The 20,153-nt window shown below is 45.0% G+C and overlaps 1 non-coding gene and 1 pseudogene across 1 annotated transcript; both read left to right on the forward strand.

Moving 5' to 3' along the window:
• Nucleotides 1-9,294: 9,294 nt before the first annotated feature.
• Nucleotides 9,295-13,424, forward strand: LOC136506024 (probable LRR receptor-like serine/threonine-protein kinase At3g47570; annotated as a pseudogene).
• A 6,097-nt stretch (nucleotides 13,425-19,521) lies between these two features.
• On the forward strand, nucleotides 19,522-19,660 carry LOC136506298 (small nucleolar RNA Z247). Its single transcript, XR_010771513.1, has one exon. It is a non-coding gene; the product is annotated as a small nucleolar RNA Z247 (small nucleolar RNA).
• Nucleotides 19,661-20,153: the final 493 nt, after the last annotated feature.

Genomic DNA, 20,153 nt, shown 5'->3' on the forward strand with positions numbered 1-20,153 from the left:
TGTAACATCGTGTCTTTGTACACTCTGAATCACCGTCATTGGAAGCTATACCCTAGCACGCTCATCTCATTCATCACTCGGCTTGAATCATTTACAATGTTATGATACCATTTCTGAACTTGGCCAAATATAAAAACTACCATTGATTTCATAAATATGGAAAATACCAAACCAACCATTTTTGTATACTATAATATTGTTTTCATCCATTTCACCCCTACCCATGGTCATCGATGGCTTGCTAAAGCTGATAAGTGGGTTGTCTATCGTGGGGGTAGGGTTGCAACTCTGTAAGGGGTGGGCATACGGTCAACCGAAACCGACCGGTTCAGTTCACCGGTTTTCTACGAATTTTGGTGTACTGGTTTTTTTCTTTCTATACCAAAAAATTGGAAAAAATCATTATCTTTTGCTTCACCGTCTCTGGCTCCTTCGTCACCTAAAGGGGACCGTGACGTCTAGGGGGGGTGAATTAGCCAACTTAAAATTCTAACTCTAAACTATGGCCTCTTTTTCTAACCCTAGCAAAACCTATGCAATAGATAAACTATCTAAATGTGCAACTATGATTTTGCTAGTGTATTGCTATCTCTACGACAAAAAGGAGTGATACAATCAATGTAAATGCGGAAGCTAAAGAGCAAGGTAGAGATATGCAAACTCTCGTCGACGACTCCGGTATTTTTACCGAGATATCGAGAAGCGCACAAGCTTTCCCCTAGTCCTCGTTGGAGCCCCTCGCAAGGAATCCCTCGCAAGGGCCAAGCTCCCGGTCGGGTAACTCCGTGGATAGCCTCGGGGCTTCTCCACGCGCAAGTGGGTCTCCGACGTGCCTTTCGGCAAGCCTCTCCCAGATGCTACCCGTTGTCTTCACTATCAAGCTTCCGGCCAAAACGCCGCGGGCCTTGTTCCTTCCGGTACACGGTGGCGGCCACACCACAAACGCGGTTGATGTGATCTCGCAAGACTACAAGCCCCTCCGATGTACAACAATGGTGCGCGCAAGCACCGAGTGGTAAGAGGTATGCAAACCTCACTAAACATTTGGCCTAAACCTAGAGCAAGAGCATAATTGATGGTCTAATCAACCTAAACACTTCACAAAGCACCTACGATAATCACCTAATAAATCACTAAGCACTATGCAAGTGGAGATCACTAAAATGGTGTATCAACACCCTTGGTATGTTTCCTCAGCTACACTTTACTCATTTGGCCGGTTGGGAATTGTATTTATAAGCCCTATTGAGAAAGTAGCCGTTGGGGACGAAGTTCTGCTTTTTTGCTACTGACCGGACGCTGATCACGTCCTGACCGGACGCGTCCGGTCGTCCCGGCCATTGGAGCCGCGAACAACTGATCGGACGCTGTCAGCGTCCGATCACTTGCTATCGGACGCGTCCGGTCACAAGTTCGCCGCTCTGGAACCTCTCTGTACTCGATCGGACGCTGCTGTCCTGCGTCCGGTCGGTTTGCCGCCAACGTCTAGTCACTTGCTAAGTGTGTTGTCGGACTAATGAACAGTGCCATCGGTGGGTCCGGTAGATTCACTTGTTCAGCGTCCGGTCGCTGCTGCTGACGCCTGCTGTTGCCGAGCCACTGATCGGAGCGTCCGATCACTTTCTTCCAGTGTCCGGTCACTTCTGTGAGCTCGTTTCTTTGATATCTTGCGTGCAGCTTGGTTCCTATCTTCATGCTTAGACTTTGCTTGATATCTTGGGTCTTCTCTTGTGCTCCAAAGTTCTTGCTTGAGGTGTTGATCATCGGATCATCACATCGCCTTTGTCCAAATCACGTCTTGCATCCTATTGAACTACAAAACAACCACTTGCAAATTTATTAGTCCAATTTGGTTGTGTTGGTCATCAAACACCAAAATCTAAAGTAAATGGGCCTAGGGTCCATTTTCCTTACAATCTCCCACTTTTTAGTGATTCATGACAACACAACCAAAGCAAGCAAATAATAGAATTTTGAAATTTGAAAACTACCTACTTGCTAGGATGCAATGCAAGGAGAAAGATTATATGATGCTAAAAGATACTACTTGTAAGACTATATAAAAACTTATCTTGCCCTTGCAAATGTCCCCATGTGGTATTATGGATTTAAGCCTTGCTTCCTACAAATTCTCCCCATTACATAGGCTAATCCATAATCCACAATCTTCCCTTTCTCGGATCATTACCATTTGTAGACACCACTTGTAGACCATTACCACTTGTAAATGATCTAGATTTTGGTCCTACTTATTAATGCTTGCTTTTGGTCCTCTAAATTCTCCCCCTTTGGAATCAAACACCGAAAAGAAAGACATTAGTAGCACAAGGGATGGTCAAACTTTGTGATCCTTTGTGTGTAGGGTGAAGTAGATCACAAAATTTGACTCTCACATTATATAGACTAAGCTCCCCCTAAATATATGTATACATATGATAAAAGACAAAACATATGCATAATTGATAAATTTTTGCTCAAGGGAATTTAATCTATATAATGCATGGAGAAAGCATATAAATATCAAAATAAAATCAACATGATGATATCGATTTAGAAATACCACATGTGGAAACCAATTTGATTTCTACCACTTGCAATAGGTGGTGGATATTTGAAGTATGATGCTTAACTCCGGCGACTCCATTTTTCTTGCAATGAGACTACTACACATATGATAAAAATGTGTTAGTCTCAAAGCATCCAACTTGTAAAATAACATCCCCTAAATTTATGCACACAAGTATGGAATACTTATAGGTAATATGCACATTGATTTTAGAATAAAAAATACCACTTGAAAGATGACATCACATAAACATGAGAGTCATTTTAGAAGACGATATTCAGAAGAGATTATCTACAATTTGGACTTTGACACATATTAGATGAATCAATAGAAAGACAAGCTATGTGTCGTGCTCCTAAATAATTTTAAACCATGTAGGTTTGCTCCAAGGGTTACGAATAAAACCGAGCAAGCCTACCATAAGATATATCTAGTGTATGCATGACAAAAGATGTAAGTATGCAAATGCAAACCTAGGCATGAAGAGTAACTAGATGCTTAAAGATACCAATTTGTAAGAAAGTTAAATCTAATACCAATTGAAGCAAATATAATCTAGTTACCTAACATGGGAAGGGGAATTTGGGTCCATAGTATTCACTAACCCACTTGGCAATGTCTTTGTCCATCGAGATGCACCCTATGAAATGCATCCACACTTTGCCAAGTCTCCAAATTCCCCAAAGTCCATCGGACTTCTCACTTCCCTTTTGGGATCCAAACCTTCTTGGTGCTCTTCATGTTGGAAATGATCTCCTCTGGCACCCAAAAGCGTTTGACCCCATTGTTGGCTTGCTTGTTCACCTTGATGGCCACCACCTTGTCATTTTTCTTCTTCTTCAAGAGATAAGGTGTGGAGGCCTTTTTGTCCACCTTGTTGGTGTAGGTGTTGAAGAGCTTGCTTGTTTGCTTCTTTTTCTTCTTTGCTCCTCCCCCATTCTTCACCTTGCACTCATAGGACTTGTGACCTTCCATGTGGCACACGTAGCAAACCACGGTTTATCCTTCATCAAGCTTTTTCACTCCCTTGACGGTGTTATCTTGATGAAGTTGGGCTTACTTCGTCTTACATTTCACTTGAGTCAAGTCCTTGGTGAGGCGAGCTACTTCTTCCTTGAGTTGCTCATTCTCCTTTGCAACCTCTTGTATGCACGTATCTACAACAACTTTCTCAACACAAACTTGGTTGCACAAGGGTGAATCTAAACATAAATCGTTATAAGAAGTAGAGGCATCCTTTTTAGACATGGTAAAGATAAAACTTTTCTTTTTAGATGCCTTGGTGGGGGTAGAACTAACGGCTTTAAGATTAGCAACTTTATTAGTTAGCTCATCACAATATTTGCACATGGTTTTCTTTTTAGCAAGCAAACTTTTATAAGCATCTTGTGAGCTAGCTGAAAGGTCCTTGTTTGGTTTTGGTAATTGAGTGACAACTTAGGTGGACTAATTGTGTTTATGTGAGATACACAGGTGATTAGTCCACAGGTACATGTGTGTGAGCAACATATGCCATGGAGGTGAAAATGGCTTGGAGATGTTGCAAAGCTCACACATGTGATGATGAAGGAGCTTATTGCACATGAGACATGACATTGAGTCATGTGATCAAGGTGGAGAAGATCAAGACAAGACTTGGCTTGATGGACCGGTTGCAAGCGTGAAGGGCAAGTCAAAGGCTTTGGAGTGATGGACCGCGTGGCGGTGAAGCTTGAGCAAGACTTGGCGCCGATGGACGATAGCAACGGTGAAGAGCAAGTAGAGTCAAGATCGATGAACCAATATGATCATGTGATGATATGAAGTGGATCATATCATTGTTGATCGTGTTGGTGCATGTGTTGCATCGACATTGAAGGAGATGGAATGGAATGCGCAAGGCAAAGGTATAACCTAGGGCATTTTATTTCACCGGTCATAGGTGTGTAGAGAAGTTTATGACCGGGTTTAGGATAGATGGCCGTACTATCAAGAGGAGCAAACTTGTTTGCATATCGGTCATCTAGTGCCACTCGAGTGATCTAACTTTGCATTGTCGCTAGGATCGAGTGGCGTGGCTAGTTGAGTGGCTAACATCCTTTGGGAAATGATTGTGAAAATGCTAACACACATACACATGGTGATGTACACTTGGTGGTGTTGGTACATTTACAAAGCAGGTGGTGTTTGCAGGGATTCGGCGCTTTCGGGAAAATGGTATGCCTATTTTCTATTGCGCCGGATGCAAATTCTTGGTGGTTGGCTCTTTGGAGCAAGGATGAAGAAGTGAGAAGTGAGAACGAGTTAGTCGCGAAGATGCTGGCGTCGGTCAACTGACCGGACGCTAGATCTGAATGCACCGGACGCTGGCAGGCTGCGTCCGGTCAGGCTGACGTACGATGACGCAGAAGCTGGAGTGTGACCGGACGCGTCCGGTCGAGGTCGGTACCTTACTGGAAACGACCGAACGCTGGGGGTTCAGCGTCCGGTTAGTTGAAAGCTGCTGCGTCCGGTCAAGTCAAGTGACCGTTGAAACCGGGACACGTGGCCGTCTGTGGGCGACCGGACGCTGAGGTCCAGCGTCCGGTCAACACGACCGGAGCGTCCGGTCAGCCCGACCGTTGCCCAGTGAAGGGGTAACGGCTAGTTTAGCCCTTAGGGCTATAAATAGAAGTGGCCCTCGGCCATGGCTGGTGCTGAGCACCTCAAGGGACTTAGTGTCCATGCTTGTGAGTGCTTGGGAGCCCTCCATCACACACATACTTGATAGCGATCATCCGATTGTGTGAGTGAGCGATTCTAGTGCGATTGCATCGTGAGGTTGCATCGAGTGGCACTAGGTGATCGAGTTGCGAGCCGGTGGTGCTTGTTACTCTTGGAGGTTGCCACCTCCTAGACGGCTTGGTGGTGGTCTCCGTCGAAGCGCGCAAGAAGCTTGTGCGGCGCTCCGGAGAAGTGCTTGTGAGGGGCATTGTGCTCGCCCCGCGGGAGCCGCGAAGAGCAACTCTAGTAAAGCGTGTCATTGAGCTACCCTCACTCAAGGGGTAGGTTCTTGCGGCGCCCGACGTGCGGGCTTAGCGGGTGATGCTAATTAGCCGCCGAACCACCAAGTGAGCGGTCGACACAACGGGGACTAGCGTGTTGGCAAACACGTGAACCTCGGGAGAAAAATCATCGTGTCAACCTTGTTTTTCCCGTTGGTTTGCATCCCCATTACACAAGCTTGCAATTACTTTTATACATATTAAGCTTGTGTAGTTGCTCTTGTAATTAGATAGCTTGTGTAGCTTGCTAATTATCTTCTTGCTTGTGTAGCATAGAAGTAGCTCCCTTGCGTGGCTAATTTGGTTTTAGTAACCTTATTAGTCGCATTGCTTAGTTTGTGTAGCTAAGTATTTACGCTCTCTAATTAGGCATTGGTTGTCTTGTTATTGAGCTTTGCTAGTGAGCTTAGTTGGCTTTGTGCTTTTGCTTACTAGCATGTGTAGGAGCTTCCTTATTGCTTAAAGTACTAGTGGCATAGGTTTGTGTGACCTTGCTCTAGCTAGCCCGGCACCTTAGTTGCATAATTAGTATCTTTGCAAGGTGCTAGTGAACATATATAGAGGGGTGTAGTCTAGGCTAGACCGATTGTTTTTATTCCGCATTTATATCGGTTAGCCGACGCGATTAATTTTAAAAAGGACTATTCACCTCCCCCTCTAGTCGCCATCTCGACCCTTCACTAGCTAACTTTTCCTTTAATTTTTTATTTTTCTTTACAAGTTGCTCATCATTGATTGTGCATGCATTTGTTGTTGCACTAGCCTTAAGTTGCTCAATTTTAGTAGATAGTTCAATATTGAGATTAACAAAGTTCTCATACTTTTTAAGCAAAGTTTTGTATGTTTCTTGTGAACTATCTAGTTTTTCTTTTATTTTTTCGAGCTTCTTTTCTTGACTAGTGCAAACTTTAGCATAATTAAGATTTTGTTGCACAATTTCCTCGTAAGAAGGCATTTCATCATCACTATCACTCTCACTAGAGGATGAGCTTTCGTTACCTCGTGCCATAAAGCACACACGAGAAGAGCTTGATGATGAGTGCTTGCGCCCTCGCCTCTTGTGATGGTGTTCTTATTCACTTAAAGAATCATCCCATGACCTTATTGATGTGAGGGCTTGGTTCTTGCACGCCTTCTTCTTTGTCTTGGGTGTGGGCTTGTTTGGACAAACTTCCACAAAGTGCCCCAACTCGCCGCATCCATAGCATCCTTTCTTTCTTTGCTCATTTCTTTGATTGGTGAAAATAAGGTTTTGAATTTGGATGGGCACACCCTTGACATTGAGCTTTTGGACCATTTTCTCCACCTTGTTGATTAATTTGATTGATTCTTCATCAAGGTCGGAGGTGAAGGAGGAAGATTGATCATCATCACTTGAATCTTCATCATCATCATCATCATCATCTTCTTCTTCACTTGAGGAGCTTGCGCTTGAGCTTGTCTCAACTTGCTTGCTCTTCATCTTCTTTTTCTTGCTACATGCGAGCGCTTTGCCTTTGCTTGATGAAGAGACTTCTTCTTGACCCATCTTGCGTGATATTTCAAATGCCACTATCTTGCCAATAACTAAGGTCGGGGTCATGGTGCTCAAGTCCTTCATATTGTGAAGGATGGTGATGATGCTTGCATATTTCTTTTGTGGTAGCACGGAAATAATCTTCCTCACGATGTCCACATCACCTAGCTTTGTTAGTCCTATTGAGTGGAGCTCATTGATAATTAGATTCAAACGAGAATACATATCACGAACAAGCTCATCATCATTTATTGTAAAGGTATCATAATTTTGCTTAGCTAGACAATGTTTTTGCTCACGGACATTAGATGTGCCCTCATGGAGCTCTTGAAGTTTTAACCATATTTCATTTGCCGTATTTAAAGCGAATAATTGGTTAAACACATCCATGCTAAATGATTCAAACAAACAATTCTTAGCTCTAGCATTGAAATGTATTTTCTTTTCATCACTCTTTGTGGGTTTATCAGGATTCTTAATGGGTTTCATCCCGTCACGAGTGACTCTCCAAACTCTCAAATCAACCGCATCAAGGTAGCAAACCATTCTAGCTCTATAATAAGGAAAGTCAGTGCCGTTAAAGTGTGGAGACCTAGATGTATCCATCCCAACCACTCTAAATAGCATCATCTCAACGACGGTTAAGCCAAAGGTCCAATTTTGAGCCAACCGGCTCTGATACCAATTGAAAGGGGACCATGACGCCTAAAAGAGGGGGGGGGGGGGTAAATTAGGCAACTTAAAATTTTAACTCCAAACTATAGCCTCTTTTTCTAACCCTAGCAAAACCTATACAATAGATAAACTATCTAAATGTGCAACTACGGTTTTGCTAGTGTATTGCTATCTCTACCGCAAAAAGAAGTGATACAATCAATATAAATACGGAAGCTAAAGAGCAAGGTAGAGATATGCAAACTCTCATCGACGACTCCGGTATTTTTACCGAGGTATCGAGAAGCGCGCAAGCTTCCCCCTAGTCCTCGTTGGAGCCCCTCGCAAAGGCCAAGCTCCCGGTCGGGTAACTCCGTGGATAGCCTCGGGCCTTCCACACGCGCAAGTGGGTCTCCGACGTGCCTTCCGGCAAGCCTCTCCCGGATGCTCCCCGTAGTCTTCACTATCAAGTTTCCGACCAAAACGCCGCGGGCCTTGTTCCCTCTAGTACATGGTGGCGGCCACACCACAAACGCGGTTGATGTGATCTCGCAAGACTACAAGACCCTCCGATGTACAACAATGGTGTGCACAAGCACCGAATGGTAAAAGGTATGCAAACCTCACTAAACACTAGGCCTAAACCTAGAGCAAGCTCATAAGTGGTGGTCTAATCAACCTAAGGACTTCGTAAAGCACCTACGCTAATCACCTAATAAATCACTAAGCACTATGCAAGTGGAGATCACTAAAATGGTGTATCAACACCCTTGATATGTTTCCTCAGCTCCACTTTACTCATTTGGCCGGTTGGGGGTTGTATTTATAAGCCCCACTGAGAAAGTAGCCGTTGGGAATGAAGTCCCGCTTTTCTGCTACTGACCGGACGCTGATCATGACCTGACCGGACACGTCTGGTCGTCTCGACCGTTGGAGCCGCGAACAACTGATCGGACGCTGCCAGCGTCCGGTCACTTGCCACCGGACACGTCCGGTCGCAAGTTCGCCGCTCTGGAACCTCTTTGTACTCGATCGGACGCTGCTGTCCTGCGTCCGGTTGGTTTGCCGCCAGCGTCCGGTCACTTGCTGAGTGTGTTGTCGGACTGATGAATAGTGTCATCGGTGCGTCCGGTCGATTCACTTGTTCAGCGTCTGGTCGCTGCTGCTGACGCATGCTGTTGCCGAGCCACTGATCGGAGCGTCCGGTCACTTCTGTGAGCTCGTTTCTTTGATATCTTGAGTGCGGCTTGGTTCCTATCTTCATGCTTGGACTTTACTTGATATCTTGGGTCCTCTCTTGTGCTCCTAAGTTCTTGCTTGAGGTGTTGATCATCGGATCATCACATCGCCTTTGTCCAAATCACGTCTTGCATCCTATTGAACTACAAAACAATCACTTGCAAATTCATTAGTCCAATTTAGTTGTGTTGGTCATTAAACACCAAAATCCAAAGTAAATGGGCCTAAGATCCATTTTCCTTACATCACCGTCGCGGAGGCGTGCCTAATGGGACCTTGATCTTTGCTGAAGTGCATACCCTTATAGTGCAATTCAAACTGTCCATGCTATGTCAGTCTTCGCTGGAGTGCATACCCATATAGTTCAATGTAATCCAAGTTTAATTGTCAATGCACGGGTGAGATAGTCTGAGCTGAATTACTACAAACCACTGACTTAGGGGACCGCCGACCGCAATGGAACTCTCCCGCCTTCTATAAATGAAACGTAAGCGCAACCATGAGAGAAATCATAACTCTAGTCTCAACCGCACATTTTACCTTTGCATATTACATGTATGGCTCCTCCAGGAACTCTATGTTCATCCGTGCTTCTGGCCACTATCATGTCCTTCATTTTCAGGTTTCTAGTCGTCCTTGTATTGACACTTGCAACACCGCCCAATAATGATCTCCAAACCCTCCTTTGTCTTAGGCAACATCTTTCCGACCCTGCCGGGCTTCTAACCACATGGAAGAACGATTCCCTCAACTTCTGCAGTTGGTCTGGTGTCAGTTGCGGTAAGAGGCACAAATCTCGTGTTGTCGCGCTGAACCTCGACTCATTCGAGCTCAGTGGCCAAATACCTGCTTGTATTGCGAACCTCACTTTCCTTGCGAGAATCCACCTCCCAAATAACAAGTTTACTGGCTCAATTCCACATGAGCTTGGCCAACTAAATAGGCTGCAGTACCTCAACCTCAGCTCCAACTACCTCAGTGGCCTGATTCCGGAAACGCTGCCTTCTTGTTCACGTCTTCAGATTGTGGATCTTGGGACAAACTCCCTCTAAGGTGAGATTTCTACGCCACAAACCTGAGCCGTCGATGCTTAAATAAATCATGAGAAGCTCATCATCAGCATTATAACGGCTTTAATGCAGGTATCCCAGAAGGGCTGGGGATGCTCCACAATCTTTCAGTTCTGCATATCGCTGGAAACAGTCTGACGGGAAGCATTCCTCTTTCACTCGGATGCAAATCATCTTCTCTGATATCTCTTGTTCTCACAAATAATACCCTCACCGGAACAATCCCACCGTGCCTGGCTAATAGCTCATCACTTCAGGTGCTGGACTTGACACACAATCATCTTGGTGGAGAGATCCCATATGCTCTGTTAAATAGCGGATCACTAAAAACAATAGAACTTGGGCTGAACAACTTTGTGGGGTCAATACCTGCTGTCTGACTCTCCCTTGGAGAAGCTCATTTTGACATCAAATGATCTCTCAGGTGCCATACCTTCTTCGTTAGGGAATCTTTCTTCCCTCACCATGCTCTTGCTTGCATACAACAGTTTAGAAGGTAGCATCCCTACAAGCATAACTAAAATTCGAAACCTGCAGGCACTGGACCTGACTTACAACTTCTTGTCAGGGTCTGTCCCAGCCTCCCTTTACAATATGTCAGCTCTCACTTACCTTGGCATAGCCACGAATAGCTTTGAGGGGGAAATTCCACGTAGCATCGGGTTCACCCTTCCAAGCATCGAAAAAATGATTTTCCAAGGGAACCAATTCGATGGCCAAATACCTGCTTCGCTAGCAAATGCAACCAACCTCAAGGTGATCGATCTACAGTATAACTCGTTGCATGGAACTATTCCTCTTTTGGGTTCGCTTCCCAGCTTGCTGGAACTAACTCTAGAGATGAATCAGCTTGAAGCTGGAGATTGGTCTTTCCTTTCCTCACTAGCCAATTGCACACAGCTGGTCAAACTGTCTCTGTCAAATAACAAAATCCAAGGAACACTGCCAAATTCCATTGGTGGTCTTCCGAAAAGCATAGAGTTTTTGCTGATGAAAGCAAATTATATATCTGGTACAATACCACCAGAGATAGGGTACCTCACAAATCTTGTGGTTCTTTACATGGGGAAATATCAGCTCACAGGAAGCCTCCAAGACACACTTGGAAATCTTACAGACTTATTTATACTAAGCTTATCACAGAACAAACTTTCCGGACCAATTCCACTCTCAATCAGTAATCTGAGTCAACTGAATGAGCTCTAATTACAGGACAACGATTTCAGTGGCCTGATACCAGGAGCTTTAGGATACTGCAAGAATTTAGCATTGTTGAACCTCTCGTGCAACAGCCTTGATGGCAGCATACCAGAGCAGCTCTTTACTGTTTCCTCCCTGTCTGGAGGCTTGGATCTGTCCCACAACCAGCTCTCTGGACAAATACCACTTGATATCGGCAACTTGATCAATCTTAGTCTGCTAACATTTCCAATAACAACTTGTCAGGACAAATTCCCTCCATTCTAGGCCAGTATGTCCACTTGGAGTCCCTCCACATGGAAGGGAACAATCTTGAAGGAAAAATCCCAGGTTCTTTTGCTGAACTGAGAGCGATAATCGAACTAGATCTGTCTCAAAATAATCTGTCTGGAGAAATACCTGAATTGTTTGAGTCCTTCAGCTCCTTGAACCTCCTCAATCTGTCCTTCAACAACCTCCAAGGTCCAGTACCCACTGGTCGGATATTTGAGAATACAAGTGCAGTCTACATTCAGGGGAACAAGAACTTATGTGGGAGCACCCCATTGCTAGAATTGCCACCCTGTGCAGCAAAGGTCTCCAGACAAAACCATAGCTCCAAAATTCTCAAGGTGCTAGGATTCAGTGCTCTTTCTTTGCTCCTTGTATCATGCTTAGCTGTCATACTTTTGAAGCAGAGGAAAAAAGTCAAACAAGAAGCTCATCCATCCTGCAAGGAATTGAAGAAGTACTCATATGCTGATGTTTTCAAAGCAACAGATGGTTTCTCCTCATCCAACTTGGTTGGTTCAGGAAATTCTGGATCAGTTTACAAAGCTAGATTTGAGTTTGAAGAACATACAGTTGCTGTCAAGGTTTTCACACTTGATCAACTTGGCACACCGAAGAGTTTTCTTGCTGAGTGTGAGGCATTGAGGAACACACGCCATCGGAATCTTGTAAGAATGATTACAGCATGCTCAACATTTGATCCATCAGGGCATCAGTTCAAAGCTCTTATTCTTGAATATATGCCTAATGGTAGCCTAGAGAACTGGCTCTATCCTAAGATAAACAATTATGGTTTGGAAAGACTACTGAATTTGGACTCCAGAATAACAATAGCGATGGACATAGCTTCTGCTTTGGATTATCTACACAACCATTGCATGCCACCTGTGGCCCATTGTGATTTGAAGCCAAGCAATGTCCTTCTTGATGATCAGATGGGAGCGCATCTTGCTGACTTTGGTTTAGCGAAGTTTCTTTACAGTCCCAGTCATTCATGCCATCATAGTTCTACAAGCTTACTGGGACCAAGAGGATCAATTGGATATATTGCACCAGGTGAATTTTTTTCCTTAAACGACCGGAAATTTTCCATGTCACAACAATATTTGTTTAGGTTTTTGTTTTGCTGTTCTACTATCTAACAAGATTCTTTTAAGTTTTCCAATATTGAGAGATTAAATTGTTTGATCAATTACACACAATTTACAGAGTATGGTTTCGGGAGCAAACTCTCAACTGAAGGCGATGTCTCCAGCTATGGTGTTATATGCTCACAGGAAAGCGTCCAACAGATGAGATGTTTACTAATGGTTTGAACCTTCACAAATTTGTGGAAAAAGCATTTCCACAAAAGATTGGTGAAGTTCTGGACCCGTGTATCCTTCCAAGTTCTGTAGATGATGGTGATGTGGACAACAATTTGGACCATGGAAATAATGCAAGAGCTGTCTTCGAAAGCTGCATCATGCATCTTGTTAAGCTCGGTCTCTCATGCTCTAAGGAGACACCAAAAGATCGACCAATGATGCAGGATGTTTATGCTGAAGTCATCACAATCAAAGAAGCATTCTCAGCGCTACATATGGTTGAGTAAAAGGACCGTTGGTTCTGTTGTTCACATGCTAGACGAGCATGATGGCCTTTGCCTAATTTTCTTTTGAATGTCCATTTACTTTAAGAATCATATATTTTCTTGTATACCTTCCGTCAAAAAAATAATTCTCGAATACCCAGAGGCCTTTGTATTTACTTTAAGAAGGGCTTGTCTCTCCATTTCGGTACTGCTTTGTATTTGTTATCTATCAGAGCTAATAAACACGTTCTGAAATAAAGTTTTCTCGACACAGCAACTATATTACCTTGGTTACCTGGTCTCAGTGGGGGATCCAGAAGAGGGGGGCGCTAAATAATAGGAGGATATAAATCTTACTAGAGGTACACCAGATATAATATATATAACGAAGAACACAAACGATGAAATCAACTTAAAATGCCCAAGCAATATGTACAACATTTTAGATAGAAAAATGACTAATAAAGAGCATGCATGACCAAAAGCATATATGTAACTAGCAATAGCATTGTACAGAGAATTGTATTATATTCAATATTTTCTCCGAGAACTTCAAATTATATTGTGTTCAATACAGCATTATCAATATTCTTCAACAAGTAAGCTCAGGTTATTTTTAGCTACTCCTGGATATGTTGCAAATCATCCAATCCAAGTAGGGCTGATATGTTCAATAATGGTGCGAATACATTAACTTAGCAATTTCCCCTAGCACACTGTCATGAGCTCTTGGCAGATCGAGCAACAAACCTGCATCATCTTAAGGCGGCTATGGCTTGGTTTGATCGGCTCTTGGTGATGGTAACACAGCATTGGGGCAGACGCAGAACATCAGTTTTCAGTTAGACAGTGCTCCAGCGAACCTGGCGACGAATTCAAACAAGAGCAAGCACATGAGCGTCAGTAGGCTACGAACAATCGAATGGCTTAGAATACGGATAAACAAACCAATTACACCATGCTGCTCATGGTGATGGTGTCTCGGCCACAGCGGTCTCGTAGAAACTTTTGAGCAACCTGGACGCCCAGCCGGCTGCGCACCTGGGCGGTAGGCACCGCCGCACGGGGCGTGCATCTGGGAAGCACCTAGCCGCCCAGGCCACTAGGAAGGAGGCAGCAAAGCAGGCTGCAGCAGGGGCGCGGCGGCCGGCCACCGGCGGATCTGGCGGCGCTCCCGCATTACAGTCATGGAGGAGAATTCAACGGAGGAGCCTGCCACGGCGGAGCAGAAGTAGAGAACAGAGGGCGGAGGCAGAGCAGAGTGGAGCGAAGAAGGCGGAGCGGAGGGGCGTGGTCGCCCGGCGCGGGCGGGGCTTCGGCCATGGTGACTGTGCTTTTCGGTGCTCGGCGGCCGGCGGCCGGCCGCCGGCGCTCTCGCTCCAAAGTCAGGACTCGAGAGTTGGAGGCGGGCTGGGGGCGATCAGGAGCGAATTGGGCTAGGTTCTGGCGGCGTCGGGTGGGGCTAAAGGCCTATTTCTTTGGGCTGGTTTGGGCCAGGGAGATGAGCTGCTAATGAAATATTTGGGCTCCAGACCCTAAGCTCGGGGCCCAGATCCGCCGCTGCCGGGTCTAATCTATCTACCTTGTACCTTACTAAATTCATTAACTTTTTCTTTGCAAAAGACTACCCCACATAAGAGAATGGGCCCGTGGTCCAGTGGTAGGGCTGTCCAGTGAGACGCCACCGCACCTTTTTCTATATATTTTTCAGAAATTTTAGGGTACATACACATGTGCACGTTCGGTGGTACTGCTCGTTTCCCGCGTACTCCCAATCTCTTCTTACGTGTGTACGGACGCGCACGCGTATGGTGTAAGTGTGAAGTGCGTGGAGTTGTGTCCATCCAAATTGTAACTGATAAAAAAGACTACCCTATATAACCTCTTCACTGAGATAACCTCCATCCACGCACTCTAAAAACTGCATCTACAAAAACAACCGCATAGAAACTAACTTCGCGTGTATGGTACTCCAACCCTCACCCTCCCCCCGCGGCGCTGCGACAAGCGAAGAGGGAGCAAACTGCTTCACCCGTGCGTGCCCGCAGCCGCTGATTTGTGCCGCCGCCATCGCGATGGAGCCGAAGAGCAAGGACAGGAAGCTCTCTCCGCTTGCGGTGGCTGCATCCGGATCTCACGGAGGATGTCGTCATTGCCCCACAGCCGCCGATCTGTGCCGCTGCTGTCTCGATGGAGGCGAAGAGCAAGGACAGGAAGCTCTCTCCACTCACGGTGGCTGCATTCGCAGCCTTGATTGGCATGGTGCTCATCAACGACGACACTCTCCGTGAGATCCTGTTCCGCCTCAGCTTCACCAGCTGCCTCGTCCGTGCCGCCGCCGTCTGCAAGCGATGGTATCGGATCGCCTTCGATCCGGACTTCCTTCGCAGGTTCGGTGCCCTCCACCCGCCTCTCATGCACTTCGGTGACCTTGACGCGCAGTGTTAGGGGAATCAAGGTACGAGTTTGTGACTTGCAAGATGGAAACTAGAACCAGGTCCGTAGTTCCAAGCTCGTACTATGGCCGGATCGATCTGCCAGAAGCGTTAGTGCCATGACGTAATTTTGGTTTGCTTTCATATGGCAAGGTCTACCGGATTTGTATGGCAGATCACATCCTTGGGAAAGATTTAGCTTATATGAGCTTGTTCTTTATCATGATTCTTTGAGCCGATTTTTATGTCAAAATGTTAACGAATGGATAGGCATTTGCAGAAGTTTCACATATAACTTGCATCAGTCTGTAGGTTCATATATAACTTTTAAGTTCTATTGCTTTCCTGTTTAGAAAATGAAAAACCTTTATATGAAATACTTAAGGTTTGGTGAATGAAAGTTTGATCAGTTTTAAAAATAGCAGAGCAGATAAAAGAATGGAAGTTTGACCGGCTTTGAAATTAGCTGACAAAAGTTGTATTTTTGTTTTCACTGAGGTTGCATACATTAATCTCTGGATAATTAGATTCTTAATAAGTATATATTTGCTTGAGCTGTCGAGGAAGAATAAGAAACACTAGCAGGAACCCCGCGCGTTGCCGCAGGCGCAACACATGACGTTGAAAAGAAAAAGGTCGTATTGCAGAATTGACAATGGGTTGAACATGATTTCATGTTGATGTGTAAAGGATAAATATATAAAGAGTAAGGGTGGGTACTACACAGTGAAATGGTCCTGATAAGGGCAATTGAAAAGTAAGGTAACATGCTTACAGAGGAAAGCACTGCATGATTTGGTTTCATAACATATGTATAAATTATATGATGAAGCGAATGTTACACCAAAACATCCATGTGGCTCCAGCTTGTGCCTGTCATTTTGCACACAAAAGAAGACTAACAAAATACAGTAAGATCTGGGGATAAACAATATTCTTCAAGTCTTGCCTCTACTTTTGATGTCATTCATTGAAGGCCGCTGAAATTCTCTGGTAGTCCGATCCCTAGTATTCGGTCAAAAACCTTCATGTATGAAAAGACAACTAAGATTTAGTATGTATGCATAAGTCGGTAAATTTTGAGAAATATAAGAAAATATAATCAGTAAAGACAACATGTTTGTAGTAAGAAAATGAAGCGAATAAAAGAGAAGAGTAGAGGTACAACAACAGAGGCAGAACATTCAATGCACCCAGGTGGCAAGCTTAAAAGGTAATACAACACCTGGCAGGCAAATTAAGCCCATATAGAACCTATATTTATGTTTAAGAAATGGTATTTGGTATGTGTTGAATACTGGCAGTATAAAGGGTCTAAGACATTAAATTACAGTCACATGAAGTGTCCAGGCATAAGCACTTGTTGGGATAAGGAAATATATAAAGAAAGATAAATAGGTTGCATTTGATATGGGTTCAGTGGTATAAAGAAAGATAAATAGGTTGTATTTGACATGGGTTCAGTGTTGCAGTTGTTTGGGAAATGAGCCCAGGGAGTGTGAACCGAATGAAAATAATATGATCAGTTGGGAACTAAAAGGGTAAGTGACCAAAGAAACAAAATAGTACAGTATATAGAAAGATTTACCTGGAACATTTCGGAAAAAATGAAGACTCAAGTTTTAATGCTAGAAGTGCATTGGCTGCATTGATTAAAATGGCAATGCCATTACCGAAGCTTAGATATTGAAACTAAAATGCGTTATTTTTCTTAGCATCGTTGTGAGCCTTGACAATACAGTCACAATCCAAATACACTGTAGGTGGGCCTCTGGATATGTTTGCTGCCATTTGACCAAACGACAGGACAACTAATCCTTTCCTGGTGTTTTACATGAGGCCATGAACATCACTTTGAACCTGCACACATTTGTAAGCTGATAACAACCGATAAACCTGCTTAGTATAAGCAAAGTAATGGGTTGAGTCCTAAAAGTATGTTTGAATGGAAAGGCGAGTTGCTTATGTTTTAAAAGGCGTACATCATGGTTTCGATGTGCATATGTAAAAAGTATGACATTCAAATTCTTTGCACACCACGTGTAGATAGTATATGTTGAAGTCGAAATTCCGGATTGATGCGAAATGAGACTGAACATCCTATATAAATTGAGGGACGACGGCGGTCAGGCAAATGCAATGAATTGGAAATAAATTATGAAGGTGTGTGAAACATAATTTGGGGAGCAACATATAGAGAATCCCAATATGTGATCTTGCAAAGAATAACAACACTGGGTAATAAAAATGGCAAAGTTTGTATCAGACAGGAAAACATTAGTGCTGAAATCTGACCATACATACAAATTCAAATTGAAATGATGTACCTTGGTGGCATCAAGAGGAATCTGAGCCTGCAACTGGCATCAAGAGGAAGCTGAATCTGCAACAGCACGATTAAGAAGACGTTAATTTTGCTATCATCCTGAGGCCAGGATTAAACTACCATGTTTACATATCACTACATAGGAAGGAAATGAGTGCGCAAAAATAAAAATAAGATGAATCAGTACAAATAAACCTTTGCTGTGGAGACACATATGATTCATGGTTCGATAAGATAAATCCTGTACAAAGATGAAGCATAGGTGAGTACATTTCAACTATGCTGGCAACATATACTCTTGTAGATGCGATGAAGCACATGGTACACCTTGTGAACATGGAACTCATTTTTTCGTCTCCTAGTGTTTGGTTTTGGTAGTAGACAGGAGTGGACGGGCCAAATTGATGCAAAAAAAATCATGGATTCATCAACCTGTCCCTGCATCCACAACTCAAAATAAAAATCAAGTGCGACTCCAAATTTTAGTAGGATTCCAACAAATCCGCATGGGCTGTATACCTCCCCAAAAAGAAAACTACATCCTGCACGAATCCGAAAACCTAAATCGTAGCCCGCAGATTCGAGGGGTAAGAACAAAGCAGCCGAGAAGAATCGGAATCGTAGGGAGGAGGGAGACAGCCATGCTTACGGAGCGGTATCCGCCGTGGCGGGCGTGCGCGTGGCGGCGGGCGTCGTCCTCCTCATCTTCATAGGCGTCATCGTCCATGCGACACGGGGGTGACTGCGGCTGGTGGCCGGCGTCATCATCGACGTCGTCGCCGGTGTGGTCCACGGCGCCATCGATGGAGCTGCTACATAGGCATGCGAGGAGGAGGGTGTGGGGCAACGTGGTTGTAGCCTAGGTGCGCGCAATGAGGAGACGTCCGAGGTGTTAGATAATGTAATATGTTCATGTTTATGTCTAGGTTCATCTTGGCTTTCGGTTAGCTGTAGGCGTCCCTATATTGTAGCTCAAGCTAGTTGTTGATAGATATCTTCTCATGTAATCTGTTGTAAACCTAACCCCTTGTACAAGGCCACCGCCGGGGGCTTTTCCCATGCCCATATAGCATGCAACCAAGAGCCAGGGGACGACATCTCGTTCTACCCACTTTTACATGGTATCTAGAGCATTTCTCCTAGCGGATTCCCATGGCTTTCGCTTCTTCATCCTCCGCACAGCCTGTTGTGACCTCCTTCACCACCTTCCTTCCGGTGAGCGAAAACTCATCCGCAGCAACTACATCCTCTGGATAGCTCAAGTCCTCTCGGCGCTCAAGGGGGCGCAACTCGCCAACTTCATCGAGCCAACAACGAAGCCCCCTGATGCGTTCCTCGCGCCCAAGGAAGATGACAAGAAGGAGCCGGCCATTCCTAACCCTGACTATGCAACGTGGGTGGCCAAGGACCAGACGGTCCTCAACTATCTGCTCTCCAATCCATCGAAGGAGATCCTCGCGCAGGTGTCCACGGAAGTGACGACTGTCGGTGCTTGGGCGGCCATTACTGGGATGTTTGTGTCCCAATCTCGCGTGCGCCTCATCAGCACGAGGATGGCGGTCGCGACTGCCTCCAAAGGTACTTCCTCCATAAGTGAGTACTTTACAAAGATGAAGGGTTTAGCAGATGAGATGGCGTCGGCTGGTCGGCGTCTTGAAGATGAGGAGCTTGTCTCCTACATTCTCACCGGGTTGGATCTCGAGTTCAACCCAGTGGTTTCTACGGTGGTGGTTAGGGTTGAACCCATTTCGGTGGGGGAACTCTACACTCAACTCACCAGCCTTGAGCAGTGGATGGAGCTCCATGGTGGTGGTGGTGGCTACCAGTCCTCCGCCAATGTCGTGGCAAAGGGAGGTCGCGGTGGCGGCAACAACACCAACAACCCTCGTGGCGGCCGTGGTGGCCACGACGGCTTTGGACGAGGATAGAAAGGTGGCCATGGCGGTGGTCGCTCGCCAGGAGGCGCATCTTTGGGCATCATTTGTTAGCTCTGTGGCAGGGAGGGGCACACCATCCTCCGATGCTTCAAGTGGTTTGATGCTACATTCACTGGTCCTCAAAAATCTGTGTCCTTAGCTACGACCTCGTATGGGGTAGATACCAATTGGTATATGGATTCGAAGGCCACGGATCACACCACCAGTGAGCTGGAGAAGCTCACCGTGCAAAACAAATATCACGGTGGTGATCATGTCCATGCTGCAAATGGAATATGTATGGAGATTTCACATGTTGGTCATAGTAATTTGCATCCCCTTCTAGTAAGATTCATCTTAGAAAT

The sequence above is a fragment of the Miscanthus floridulus genome, chromosome 14 (genome assembly GCF_019320115.1).
Source record: "Miscanthus floridulus cultivar M001 chromosome 14, ASM1932011v1, whole genome shotgun sequence".
NCBI lineage: Eukaryota > Viridiplantae > Streptophyta > Magnoliopsida > Poales > Poaceae > Miscanthus > Miscanthus floridulus.